The 15,486-nt window shown below is 36.0% G+C and overlaps 1 long non-coding RNA gene across 2 annotated transcripts in view; it reads left to right on the forward strand.

The window, feature by feature from the left end:
- The window catches only part of LOC125619387, an 81,017-nt gene that overhangs the window by 60,405 nt on the left and 5,126 nt on the right, over nt 1-15,486 (forward strand). For both annotated transcript variants that reach the window (XR_007350913.1, XR_007350914.1), the window contains exons 2-4: nt 928-1,087; nt 6,969-7,082; nt 10,728-10,839. This is a non-coding gene — a long non-coding RNA (uncharacterized LOC125619387). The remainder of the gene's footprint in view (nt 1-927; nt 1,088-6,968; nt 7,083-10,727; nt 10,840-15,486) is intronic.

Genomic DNA, 15,486 nt, shown 5'->3' on the forward strand with positions numbered 1-15,486 from the left:
AGAAAAAGAGTATTTGGCAAAAAGACCCCCATGCAAGGCAAGAGTATTTGGCAAAAAGACCCCCATGCATGGCATATTAGAGACTGAAAATAGAGTAGTTATACCAACAGCAGAAAGTGTGGAAGAAACTGTGTGGGAGATATGCTAATGAGATGTGTAGAGGAGGAACCATTTAGAGCCTTGCTCTTTGTGCCCTGGGTATTATAAGCAAATTTATTGTTTACCTAAGCTACTATGAATTTTGTGAGGGGTTTAGTTTGAATAGGGCAAGAGTAGAAGTATAAAGCTCAATTATTTTAATGGTCTGGATAAGATGTAATGGTAGCTTTAATAAGAGTAGTGGCACCAGAGATGGACCGAAATGGATGAAATCAATAAAAAATTAGGGGGAATCTCCTAGGAATTTCTGATGGAGTGGTTCCATGGGGGAAAATTGGTGAAGAGAACTGTTAAAGATCATTCCTAGGTTTCTGGCTGGCACCACTGGATCAATGTGCTTCCATCAGGAAACATTGGAAGAAACCCAAATTTATCTCCATAAAAATTGCATGAGTATCTTATTTTGTTTTCTGTTCCTATAACACAATATCTGAGACTGGCTAATTTATAAACAATAGAGGTTTCTTTAACTCATGATTCTGGAGGCTAGGAAAGTCTAAGAGCATGATGCTGGCATCTGTTCCTCATTTAGTAGGCCTTCTTGCTGCATCTTAAGATGGTAGAGAGCATCACATGGTGACAAAGAGCAAATGTGATAGAGAGTTCTTCTTATACAAAGCTATTTCCATGATAGCTGTTAATCTGTTAATCCACAAGTGGATTAACCCACTCATGAGGGTATAGTTCTCATGACTCATTCACTATGCAGAGGTTCCTTCTCTCAAATATCATTAACATATGACTTTGGGAATTATGTTTCCAACACAGGAAAATTGGGGGACATATTCAAGCCAGACCGAGGGACTTCAAGGGGATATCTGCTGTAGAGAGTATATAGTGAAAAGAGAAAGTGATTTAACACCAACACAAATGCCCAGGGGAAGAAGGGAAAGCGTCTGCCAATAAAGTGGCCAGAATAAAAAGAAAGGTAGGAAAATGACCTTTTATGGAAGTCAACGGAAGTGAGAGTTTTAAGACAGTAGTAAAGAGTTGCCCGTTTTTATTTAAAGGTTAAGTAAGATGAATGATAAAAATATGTCTATTACATTTAGTGTCATTTTTATTTTTTGTAAAGATAAAAAGTTGCTTTCACCTAGTGTGTGTGTGTATGTGTGTGTGTGTGTGTGTGTAAGAAGGGATATGAACACAGTTGTTAAGTGGGTGGTAAAAAAAGTATTTCACACAAGTTTTTAGAGCAGTTTGGAGGTGCTTTCAAGGTGTATATGCCTTTGTTTACTATTGAATTTTTTTATTTTTTTATTATTAGTTGTTCAAAACATTACAAAGCTCTTGACATATCATATTTCATACATTTGATTCAAGTGGGTTATAAACTCCCAATTTTCCCCCGCATACAGATTGCAAAATCACATCCACGTTTTTACATACTGCCATACTAGTGTCTGTTGTATTCTGCTGCCTTTTCTATCCTCTACTATCCCCCCTCCCCTCCCCTTCCCTCCCATCTTCTCTCTCTACCCCATCTACTGTACTTCATTTCTCTTCCTTGTTTTTTTTTTCCATTTTCCCCTCACTTCCTCTTATATGCAATTTTGTATAACGATGAGGGTCTCCTTCCATTTCCATGCAGTTTCCCTTCTCTCTCTTATTATTGAAATTTTTTTTAAAAAATTGAGTTAGAATTTGATTAGTTTTGTTTTCTTTTTAAAAAGAATTCCATACTGAAAGCCAACTTGGGAGAACTTTAATTTTTTAAAATTTTGATTACCTCTGATTATAGGCATGTCTTTTGCAATGCCACTGAATGCATCCTGTTCAGACTGAATTATTTTCCCTCCATATTAATAGCCAATTTCCACTGGTAATTAGATCAATCATAGTTCAGTATAATCACTTCATTTGTGAGTCTATCTGGATATAACCCATGTGTCAGTGACTCATAGGAATAGCACAGCAGTCAAGAGGTAAGTGTAGAGCAATGACTTGGAGTTGGTGATATCAACTACTTTTACTGGGCAGTTTCTTTTAGATACAGCCTGCAAGCTTTCTTATACTTTGATAGATAATTTTGTTTGTTTGTTTAAAAAAACAGTTATAAAAATATCTGAAGTAAATGGATATTTCTTAAACAATTCAAGTTTGTGTTTAGAAGTAATCATAGCCCTGCTTCAGGTTCTAACAGGCCCACTGAGGGAATAAAAATATAAAAACTATGTTTTGTTGTTGCTCAAACTTCTGTGAGTTCCACAGCATAGAGCATGGCAGAATTTAAACTTCTCTTAAGAGGAGAACCCATTTTTGGATGGGTTTGCCAGCTCCTTTCCTCCCTGCCAGTACCGAGATATGATGTTGCAATCTCCAACACTGTTAAATCAGCAGGGATATCTGTAGCTAATGGTTATGCCTTTCTGTTCTGCAGTTTGACTAAATGAATGGCATGTACTGTCAGATCTAATGACTTTGGAAAGGGGAGGCAAGCCCCTGGTCCCCTCATGAAGTGTTATATTATGTTAGATCTCACCATATGAAACAAATATCTTGATTCCTGCTTCAAACTATGGCAGCGCATGCTTGTAAAATTCCAGGGAGAGACCAAAGTGTCCCACATATTGTGGCAAATTTCCCATAATGTCCTGCAAATTGCAAAAGAGTTCGTGGGAAAAGGAGGAGGAAATGATCTTCCTGCCCAGGGATTGCTCATGTGGGGAGGCTAATCCACAGGTTCCCACAAGAATGGAGAAATACATCTGGTATATTTTTGAAGCACATCATGGAATGGTTGTTTTGTATCTCAGTTTTACACATTGGGGAAGTATTTGGAACAAATGAATTTCTAATAGATGACTCTCGACTATGAGTTTATATGTTGCACCTTTTTGCTATTAAGAAAGTTGCTTCCCAAAAGAATGAATATGGACTCTGCAACACATACATATGGTCATTTCCCCAAACTGTAGGTTCTTAAAACCATTAGCACTGACATCACAAGTAGATGGCAAGCTACTCTTAAATGCATCGCTTTTAAAAGGGCGTTCCCCAGCAACTTAATTGGGGAACGTATTAGTATAAATTAAAACATATGGAGAAACAGCATGTTCACACTTTCTTCCTAGGCAATAGAAAAATAAAATATGATAGTTAATAAATGAAATTTCTGTGACCCATTTCTATTATCTTTCTATTTACTTCTGCCATGCAAGGTGGAAAGTAGGTTTCTGAGGGTAGATTTATTAATATGTTTCCATAAGAACTTTATCATTCCCCAAGTAGGGTGAGTTTAATAAGTAATCATTTATCCTTTTTGTAATTTTTTCTTCTGAACAAGGGCAACTGCTCTCTACTGAACACTTTTACCCTCCCAAGCTGAGCTTGACATAATTGCTGCACTGGAGCTAAGATTCATAATCTGATTGCCAATGTCAACGGAAATGAAGGCTTTCATGAAAAACAAAACCTGTTAAGTATACTCAAGGCTCAGCATCAGTCCCACTCATGAGTAATTAAAATATCAATTTATGATGCATTTGTCTTTTACTGGTAAATCTGGAAATCCTATGGAGTTTTTTTTTTTTTTTTTTCTCAGACATAGTTGCTTGAAGGAGAATAAATTCCAAGGACAGATATACAGATTCAAACTTTGGATTAGAACTTAATTCCACAAATACTGTTTTGGAATGCCTACTATGTTTGAGAAAGTCAACATTAAACTAAATTAGTTTTGTAATGCTTAAGATTTTCTTAGCTCCACGTTAAAAAGGAAACTTTGCAACTTATACTGGTTCAGTTTTTCGTTGATATTTTTGCTTGTGTCTGGGAATATGGTTCAAAGGGAATCTTTAAAGGGGTGAAATGTTACAATATTTTTTGTGCTTCATGTGTTCTAGGGTCTTGAGAGAAGGTTTTTTTTATAAACTTATATTGCTCATTTATTTCATGCACCTACCCTATGAGATAGATATTATTACCATCATTTTAAAGTCATGGCTCATATCCAGGCAGTGACTTGCCCAGGGACATACAGTCATCAATGAAAGAATGGGATTCACAAGAGAGAATGGGCAGAGAAGTACAACATCTGGTTGAGAAGGAGAGAGATTATATGCTAAAGGATTCAGGACATTGCCAAATATATCAGTAGGAGTCTGTGCAGCACATGTGAATAGTATTTAAGGGAATTGAGGAGGAAAAACATAAGTTTAGGTAGGACCAAGTTTACTATATAGTTGACTGTAGTTGGGTTTAGAAAACTAATGTGTTGAGTTAACTATCTGGGAATGATGCAAATATGGTAAAGTAAGGACTAGACAAAATGCTGTCTGGACTCAGAGGGAAGAAATGCTTCAGATCCCTTTGGAATATTGTAGAAAGGAGTTCAAAGCCTTATGGCAGTATGAATGTTGGGATGAATGTTATTATATAAAACTCACTCAGGTGGCCACTAAACAGAACCCAATAAGAAACTCCCTTCACCAGAGTGTTCCGAAATGTTTCATAAAGAAAAACATCAGCATCTATAGTGTCAGTTCCCCATAGGCCAGTGAAGATAGTAGGAGAGAATATAGTGACAGTGGACTCTTGGATTTCAAGGAAATAATGCCCACAGAGTGGTAGAGCATATGTCACTGCTTAACTAGCAAGAACAAGTTAAGCACAATTATCTTAAGCTGCAAGGATGAAGTGGTTGACTCATGGGGACTTGTGGCAATAGTTCATTGATTATGGAATCTGTAGAAATGAAAATAGATATGTACTGTTCTCAGGTGTTGTTTCTCATGTGTGAAGAAGCCCTTGTTTGGTTGGCAGGAATTTGACATGGGTTGCCAAGGTTAGCATACATACATGGCCTCATATTCAGTTTCTTGAATTAGTCCAATTCACAGACCCAGAGTCTCTTGATTAAGGGTGGAACAGTTCTCTGAAGAAGTAGACTATAATGCTGACATAAGGATGTATTATTATCTGCTTCTGTGTTTTCTACATTCTCTTCAGGTGGAACTGCTCTTGTAAATGATGTGACCTATGCTATAATGTTGCAACCAATATGGGTGCTGTCTTTTCCATAGCCAAAATTCATGTTTCCAGGAAGGAGACTGGCAGTTCTTCATACTGCACTAATAAAGCAAAGCTGTTTGACATGGTTTTGTTAATATTCCATGAATTTGGGATGGGTGGCTTTGGAAGTCCTAATCTTTCATGAAAGGAATGTCCTCATCAGGAACCAAGGTCATATTCTGTTACTTTGGAAGGTGATATTTCTCACTGGCATTTTGGCAAAGAATGTGGCCACTTGTTATTCAGCTTTTTCTTTTCTTTTCTTTTTTTGCCACTGTGACCAAAAGACCTGAAAAGAACAATTAGAGGAGGAAGAGTTTATTTGGGGGTTCATGATTTCAGAGTTCTCAGTCCATAGATGGCTGTCTCCATTCCTTGGAGTCTGAGGTGAGGCAGAACATCCTGGTGGCAGAGGAAAGCAGATCAGGACATTACACCAGGAAGCAGAGTGAGAGAGAGTGTAAGCTCTGCTCCCAAAATATATACCCCAAAGGCATGCCCGCATTGACTCACCTCCTTCAATCACACCCCCTCTGCCCACAGTCATCACTCAGGTAATCCTATCAGAGAATCAACACACTGATTAGGTTAACATAACTCAATTAGGCTCACATAACTCAATGATTTCACCTCAAAACCTTCTTGCATTGTCTCACGCATGAGCTTTTGGGGGACACCTCATAAAAAAACCATAAGACCTCTGAAATGTCAGGAAGGGTCGATACTGGTTAACCAGGGAAAACTGGATTGCCACATAAGGTGGGAGAAAGAGCATCATGTGTGAAACTTAGAGAATTCATTGGGATGTCTCATGATCCTCCCTTGTCTACCAATAATGGTCAATGGGAAATTATGACAGTCCAGGAAAGACTGTAATACTAAGAATACATATCTCTTGGGAATGAAGGCTTAGGATCTCCATCAATGAAAGTCTAGAATAGTGCAGGTGGTGACATGGAAAAGAACAATGGTGGAAAATGAAGAAAGATGTTATTATCCACTTTGTAACAAGACTATAGCAGTGGCTCAATTTTAATTATTTCTTTATCCTCAACTTTCAACTTTGTCTCATTAATCTGATTATCTTATATGTTATATGCTTTAGGTTTTTGTTGGGAATAAAGCTGAATTGGCCTAATTCTGTAATAATGTGCAACAGATGGGACACTGTGTTTCGCCTATGTTAGTGAAATGTGTTTTTCATTTGGACATAGGACAAGAGTGGATGATGAAGGGTAAACAATAGGACCTTACTAGCTCTTCTCTGTTTGTCTCTCCATATTCACTCTTCACCCTTCTTGATCTTCAATGATGCCCCAGATGATTTGACTCAATGGGTTGGCTCACTCAGGCTCCCTTGTTTTTGGACTTCTGACTGGTTTAGCCAATGTACTGCCAGGACAACAGAGGTCAGGCACATATTTACTTCTCTGGTTCTTTCCTTGTTATTGTTTGATGATTGGCAACAGAAATATTCCTCACTATCAAATCATGTGGAAGGAAACATCTCCCAAAGCTATAATTCTTTTGGGATTCTAGTTACTACTTTTTCCTTTTGACATTGAGTTTTAGAGCTTTGGACCATTACTACTAATCTAGGAGTGTTTCTCAATCCTTTATGGATTTCTCTCAAGCTTGCTCACATATTTATGAATAATACCTATTAAACTCTCCTTGTCTGCATCACTTTGTGATATCACTGACCCATATAACTAGGATCGATTTTATTTAAACTTTTGAGAAATTATCTGGTAGAGGGCACACAAAGTAAAGTTCTCTAAATATGCTCATTATAGGAAACTTTCAAGTTGCTGTGGTAAACTAAACAATATCTACTCAATGATGTCCATGTCTCAATTACTGAAACCCATGAACATGTCACATCACATGGCAAAAGTAGGATGTCTAAGGTAAGAATCTTTAAGGTAAGATATTGTGTAAAATATGTCAACCCATGTAATTTCAAGGTACCTTGTAAAAAGAAGACAGAAGGGCAGTGAGGATTTGATATGGAAATAGAATTTGGAGCAGTGCATTTAAAAGATCAAAGTGCATCTCATGAGTCAAGGAATGTAGGTAGCCCCTAGTAGCAAGGTCAAGGCAAAGAAAATGATTCTCCCTGAAGTCTCCAGATGGAAATAATCTGTCCTGTTGACACTTTGAATGTAGTCCAGTGGGATGGATTTTGGACTTATGACCTCCAGAACGAACGTAGAGATAATAAATTTTTGTTGCTTTAAACTGTGAAGTTTGTGGTAATTTGTTATAGCAGCAGTAGGAAAATCATACAGTGGGGAAAAAATACAAACTTATAAAGACAAATGGGAGAAAGATCTTGCTTGATTGTGTAAGCTAGCAGAAATATCCAATTTCACTATGGATGAGAACAAGGACATAGATATTCTTTAGAACTATAAAATCTGAAAATTTTAAAGATGAAGATTGGACATTAATTTATATTTCAGGATAAATGTCCGACAATTGCTATAGTGACACTTTTCTGAAAGATCCGTTAGCTGTTTGTGCATTAAAAAGGTAAAAGAATGCTGAGCCAATTCATGGAGAATGTTGCCACCCACCTACGGTAAGGATGTCCTCTTTGTTTGTGTTACCATTAATCCTTACTCTCCCAAAATATTAGTCAATTTCAAAAATCCCAAATTATTTCTAAGAAGGAAGCTGGAGAGTCCGATTTTAAGCCATTTTTGGTCATATCGCTCTCATTTTACTTCTCACTCACACTTTGTGGGTGTTTTATTACTTTTTTCTTTAAATACTGTCTTCACTTTCCATGAGGCAGAGAGGCCTCAGGCCTGTGTCGTGGCCTAGGAGTGCCTGGGTGGGTGGCTTAAGTCTCTGGGCAATAGCTTCACTTTTCAGACAAGAAGTCTGGGCTCCCCACAACTCCATGTCACAGTCAGAAGTAGAATCTGAGGTTTCAATGTGGGCTTAAAAAAAATTGTAGGTCAGTCAGTGTATTTAGATTTATGCCTCTGTTTTGCTTCTAATTGGGAAAAGGGAGTTTTCTACTGGTCCACTCCAGCCAAATAAAATTCTGGTTTTGTTTAGGTATTGGAAACAAAAATCCAAGTTAATAATAATGGTAATTTGCTTCATTCTGTCATTTTTAACGACAGTGTTTCTGTGGCAGCTTTGTGGAGATGAGAGGTGGCAAGGCCAAGATAATATGTATATATTTCTACGTTTCTGTGTTAACTTCGTCTCTTGAAAGCCTTGCTCTTCACCACATCTAAAGATGATACACCAAGCCAATGTTTCACTTTGTCCTTATTCAGTGTCTGAAGCTGGCTACTGTGAACATGATTCCAGCTTTTCCATTCTAAGAAAGACACAATAGAACAGGAATGATGTGCACAAAGCACACATTTTGATTGTGCAACTTGGGTCATTTATTTAGAATAGCCTCAATAGACTTGAATGGTGCTTTGGTTGGTTTATCATTTAAATATGCTTACAAGATCGAATTCATAATGGACAGAGATTTCTAATCTCTACACCATAGGATGAAATATAAGTGTATAAACACGTGTAAATATTTGATATCCTCTCATTCACACTCAGTTTCAGTTGAAACTTTTCTCCAAGCTAAAACTCCTTAGTTCTTAACCTATTAGAGTTGTTCAGAAAAAAAGAAAAAAAAAATCGGAGAAGACATTTCAAAATTGGGCCTGCCAACTGCCCCCCTGCCCTGAGGTTATGCTATGCTTTGTTCTTCAATTTAATAACCCATGAGAATTTATTTTTTGAAAGCTTTGCAAGGAAGGTTTTTTTTTTCCACCTCAACCCCCAGGGTTTTCAGGATAACATTTCATTAAATTTTAGCCTTTTAATTTTTTTTTTAAGTGGCATTTCTGCTCCACTTTGTGGCAAAGGCTATGTGATGAGGAGCACAGCTTCTACATGGTGGCTTCCTCACTGTGGTCTCTTTCCCAGACAGAGGAAGCAATTTATCATATTTTAAAGAAGTTGTCTTTATTGCCCTCCAGCCAGGTAATGGAGATTAAAGTTTATCTTTCTACATCCCTCTTTTTCCTTTCTCTCTTTTGATTCTTCCTTATTTCCTCCTTCCTTTCTTTCCTTTTCCCTCTTCCTTCTCTGTCTTATGCAACTTTTTACTGTCTCTGTCTTGTCTTTTTTCCTTTTAGTCCTTCTTCCTTCCTTCCTTTTTTTGTATGTTTTTAACATTTCTCTACATAAGTTTTTTTTTTTTTGTATACAGGGGATTGAACCCAGGGACACTATATCACTGAGCTATATCTACCCCTTTTGTTTTATTAAATTGCTATGGCTGGTCTCAAACTTGCAATCCTCCTGCCTCAGCCTCCCAAATTGCTGGGCTTATAGGCAATGCACCACCACAACCATATTGACAGAGTTGAAAGGAGAGATAAAAAAAATTTGCATGTGCACTAAGATTTCAGTGCTCCTTTCTGAAGAATTAATAGTGAAATTATGAAGGATACTTATTATGAACTAACTGGACCTAAATCACATAAACAGATCATTCCCCGAAACAACAGAAGAATGCCATTCTCTTTGAGTATACATACAATATTTACAAAGAAAAGCAGATGCTGGGTCACAAACAAATCTTTAAAAATTTCAAATAATTAAAATCATATAAAACATGTCTTCTGAACATAATAGACTCTATCTAGAAATCAATAACAGAAGGTAACAAGAAAATCTTCAAACACTTGGAAATTAAACAATACATTTCTGTATACTCTTTGTGTCAAAGGAAAAGGCTCAAGAGAAATTTGTAAATATTCTGAACTCAAGAAAAATGAAACTATATCATGTCCAAATATGGAAGTTGCTCAGAGGAAGATATATAGTGTTAAAAGCTCCTATCAGAAAACAAGAGTGGTGTCAAAACAGTAAAGAGAGCTCTATCTTAAGAAACTAGGAATGATATGAAATAGATTCAAAGGAAATACATGTAAAAAGCAATAAATATATGAGAGCAGAAATCAGTAACACTGAAATAGAAAACACAGAATATTAATTAAATCAAAAATGGAATCGTTAAAAAGATCAGTGAAATTGATGTACCTATAGCAGAAAGACAAAAGAGGAAAGACATAAATGAAAATATCATGAATGAAAGGTGACTGGGATAAAGGACAAAATGAATACTATGAGTAAAGCTAAATACATAATTCAATAAGTTAAGCAAGTTAGTAATTGTTTGCAAACTATAATAGTTCTATAATTACTAAATCAGTTAATTCATTATTTAGAAGCTCCGACCCCCTCCCCCCCCCCCCGACAAAAAAAGGTCCAGAAATTGAAGGACTAAAGGATTTTGTTGCTGAATTCTATCACACTTATAAAGAAAAAAACAAAAAACAAAAAAACAGGTGGGCTTAGTGGCATATGCCTGTAATCTCAGCTTCTTGGGAGGCTGAGACAAGAGGATCCCAAATTTAAGGTCAGTCTGAGAAATTTAGTGAGACTCTGTGTCAGAGTAAAAAATGAAAAGGACTGGGAATGTAGCTCAGTGGCTGAGCTCCCCTGAATTCAATTTGCAGTACCTAAAAAAAGAAGAATGAGAAGAAGGAGGAGGAAGAAGACAAGGAAAGATGAAACTAAGCTTTCATTCTTGCTTGAAGAGGAGGAAACAGTTCCAAGTCATTTTATGAGGTAGGCATTATTGTGTTAAGAAGACAGATGGATAATATGTGAAAACTACAGATCAACTTCTCACATGAAAATAGATGCAAAAATCATTGAAGTATTAGCAAATTAAATGAAAGTGTATGAAAATAGTATACTGTGACCATGTAGTATCTATCTTATGAAAATTTATTAAAATGTTAAAGATTATGAAAAGTCCTTCAATAAATAAATCTACTAAACATTGCTTAATTCAGTATATTCCAAGAATTTGATTACAAATTTCTTTTTTTTTGGCAATACATGTAATTACATAATATATATTTGGGAATATATTATAATCATCAGATAATACTGATCTCATGGAATAACTGCAAATAACTGCAAATTTCTAGGTACGATCCCAGCAGGAAACAAGGATAAGGCTTTTTATCCACACTCAATGTTTTGTTCCTGTTTCCTCAACTGTTAATTGGGCTCTGTTCTCCAAGTCCTGTTTGAATTCCCTTTCTCTTTCCAGGTTTCCATCTTCCCTGACATCATAGTTGTTTCCATAATTCTTTGTTTTCTACTTTTTTTGTGTACTTGTGCTTATTAAATAAACTTCTTTGGGTTTTCCAATAAATTCATCTAACATTTCATTTTATCTTTGCTTAAAATATACTGTATTTTTGCAAGTATAAAAATATACTACTTATATGAAGTAAAACAGGTGGCAGTGTTCCTTTGATTAATTTGCTGTTTTCTATTAAAAAAGAGAAAATGGGTGAAACAATGCATCCAGAGAAGCAATTCCGTGACCCTTGTCCTCTTGCTGTCTCTAGCAGAGAAAAGTATTCATTTGTTGCTTTTTATTTTCTGGAAAGGTATTAGGCCTTTGCCTCAAAGGTGTAACATCAGAATAACAAGACATCCTCTTTTGACTCAGTCTGACCTCTGTGTCCTACTCATCCTTTACTCAGAGTCAGCTAAATATCCTGCCAGATATTATTTCCTTTTAGTAAATTCTTCCTGGAATCCTGTAGTAAACTTTCTGAGGGCGAAGGCAAATAAAGGCACATTTTCTTGTGGACTGCTGAATGCAAGAAACTTACAAAAATTACTTTTGAATTTTCCAGAAATTCATCAGCTATTTTTGTAGACACATTATGCTGTCTTTATTTAAATTGTTAATTATTCTCAATTATTCCTGGTTTGGGGTAAAGGATTTAACCAGACCCCTTCAAAATAGAAAGAAGGAATGCTGTCTTAACCTAGAAAGAACTCATTCCAATACACTTTCAGTTATTTGCCTTCATAACAATTAGTGATCATAAGGGATTTGATCATTTATCATGTGATGTTAACAAGCCAATAGGTCAGAATGTAAGAGAATATCTTATCTGCCATTGAGTAGCAATATTTTTGTGCTATGGTTACATTGTTAAGCAAACTAAAATAAGCAAATCTTCATGCCAGGGTCTTAGTTAATGTCATTTTGCTTGGCTGAGAAAATCTGAAACATCTCTTAGCAGACATATTTTAAGAGAGCATTAGGACATGCATATTTTTAGGATGCTAATAGACTCTCACCCCCTTTGGTTTTAGCTGCCAGAAATTATGATTCATAGTTCTTGATAGCATAGAACAGAAAACATTGTAAAGGGAAAGAAATTCTAACAGATTGCTCAGGAATGATTTCTGAGTGTCAGTTAATCAAACATTTTTCTCTCATTCCTTTAGGAAAATGTACACTTCGGCTTTGAAAAATGCATTTAGAAAAATCTTTACTTTTTGCCTTCTAATACCCCACAATTATTGATGAAATTCTCAGTAGTATGAAGAAAACTGGATGGCGAAAGAATATACAGCATTATAATTATTTTAATGATTTGTAACAATAATGACATAACTGAAAAGTTTCCCATAAAGAAGGTTCACGGGGAACAAAAGATGTGGTTTGTTGTAGTATTTCTTTCTTTTGATAAGATTTTGGAGAACATAGTAATATTATATCTTATTACTCTCACTATTTTTGCTAATCTGGGGGAAGAGTTAGCCAATTAAAAATTAATAGATTTTTTAAAAAATTATATTAGACCATACATTTTTAAAATATGTGAATTAGTTGTATTATTCTAGAAAGCTTTGGCATAATTTCCATTTAGGGCTTGAAAAGGAATTACTTGATTTCATTATAACTGATGATAAAAGTATTCTGCATTGAATAGCAACTCTGGTAGAAATCCTAAGTTATACATAGTTTGATTGTGATGGTATATAGCCTAGTGCTCATGCTTCTTGTTAATGTTGAATATTTTTGCCTAGTTTTCTAGGCTCATTTTAACTATCTACCTTCCTAGATTTCTGTTCCTCTTTTTTGTATTGGAGCATGTTTATGTGTAGACAGCAATGTGAATTTAATGCTGTTATCACTGAAACCTTCTAGTGTGCTGATTACTGGCTCCTAACTGGGATTTCACACAAGTAACTCCTTTGTGGGAATTTTCAGGTATAAGAAAACATCTTACTACAAAGAAATACCCTGTTATCCAATTGATCAGTCAGTATTTTTTTTTTTTAAAATGCATGTGTAGGATATTGCCGATTGAAGTGTGCAAAGTGTTTGTATTTTAATTAAAATTTTAGAGGAAAAACTCATTCACATGAATTAATAGCAAGATTTTTAGCAGGTTGCATAAATGGTGACAAAATTTATATCTTTGTATTCAAGAAGAGTATAAAGTTACTTGGTGAAGATCACTACATATGTTAAATCCTTTCAACATGTGCTATAAATATTAAAGATCTGTGGATATTAAATTATGTGATAGCAAATGACTCATGAGTAATTACAAATACCTGTTCTGCTTCTACTTAGCACTTATTTTCTTAAAGGTAGCATGGAAATGAAATTCAAAAGCAACATAAAAGAGTATAACTTCCTGTTAAATGATGCTTTTTATCATATAATAAAATATTGCAGCCTAATTCAGTGCAGGACTAAACCAACATTTGAGGGGAAATGAGAATTCCTGAAGCCAGGAGTCTCTGTGTTTTCTGCAGCTTAGGAGTCTGCATTCTGTTTACATGTTTCTTTAAAATGTTGCATTTTTCCCCCCTTAAGCATTCCTGTGGAATAGCAAAGACTTCGTATTAAAATGAACGTTGCCAATCATAGAAGTGAAAACATGCAAGTCAATAGCATAAAAAAGGCAGAAATTTGTACAAAAATAATCTGTAGAACTAACGAATGAAATAAAATTAAGCTCAGTTCAAGTTTTCACTATTATACAAGTAGATCCTTGATAATTCTTATCATTTTGTGTTTTGAGAGGAGCCCTCATCTTCCCACATTTGCTTCTTGACTTTTTCTACTTGATGTTAATTAGAGATGGATGTGCTCCTTTTCAAGCACTCTCAAAGAGAATAACCACTGTTTAGTTCTTTGAACAGGTGGCCACTTCATCATTAAGAAATGAGTGAGTAGCCACCAGATGCCCAGGGAATGTTGGGAAGGAAGACACTATGCTTGTTAGAGTTTCAAGATGTTCTCTGAGTATCCTTAGAATCCAGACCCACATCCCAAGGGAGCCCAGATATCTGAAGAAAGGATTCCATTTGTTAGAAAAAAAGACATCCAAGTATACCCTGTCATCTTATATGTGAAAAAAATAGTACCTAAAAAGTATGAATGACCAAGGGAAGGACTAAGAGGCCTCCTTTTTTTTTTTTGTAGTACACGAATAAAATGAATCCATACCTTTGACTAATTCCCAAAGCACTTCTTTTTAATTACTGTGCTTTATTCCTAGTAGTGTGTAAATCTGTCCCCAAGAACACACAGCCTGAGTGATACAACCAGGAGGAGACTTCTGATCATTTTCAACCTAAGCTCTTGTTCAGTGCTGTTTCTAGAGAGTAGATAGAGTACACCCGAGGTTCTGGCCTTGGTGGGTACTTGTTTCCTAGGGTGATGGGGCAAAATAAAAAGATAAGCACCATGGATCCTCTTGTCGTGTAAGGCAGTGAAATAGGGTTAGCTCATCCGCTTTTAAAACCCACACTTCTTTCTTAAGATAATGAGGCTTTCCTAAAGCTAGAGTGGAGAAGGCAAGCGGAGTGGGGTGGGGGCAGTGTTAGCTTGCCATGTGACCATAGATCAGAAGCCTGCTCCTCAAATCAGCCCTGGTGACTGGCCAACTGACTTTATTATTATATTTTTTTAGGAGTAGGAATGGTTCCTATTTTCCTATTGGTTCTGAATTTAGGGAAGGAGTGCAACAGTTACTGATTTAATTTTCTAAAAAACCCAAATTGATAGTACTTGAACATGACAACAAGGACACAGAGGTCTCAAAACACTAGACAATGTCAATATCACCCCAATATACTCTTCAAATTTAATCGACTATTTCAGAGATTGTATACCTTAATAGATATTGTCCAGAGTTCCTTTCTAAAGGAAATGCCTTTTGGCTAGTTTGCCTAAAGAGTACTGATGCATTTGGTACATTTGGGCCTATCTAATAGAAGACCTAGATGAGATCCCTGCAAGCCCTGTGTGACTCAGTTCTGATATCTGCGGGTCATTCCCACCATTGCTCCCTTCCTCACCTTTACATCTAATTGGATAAGCATCTCCTGTCAATTTGGTTTTCAAAAGGGCTTTGGAGCCATCTGCTTCCGCCCCCC

This window comes from Marmota marmota, unplaced genomic scaffold (genome assembly GCF_001458135.2).
Source record: "Marmota marmota marmota unplaced genomic scaffold, marMar, whole genome shotgun sequence".
Taxonomy (NCBI): domain Eukaryota; kingdom Metazoa; phylum Chordata; class Mammalia; order Rodentia; family Sciuridae; genus Marmota; species Marmota marmota.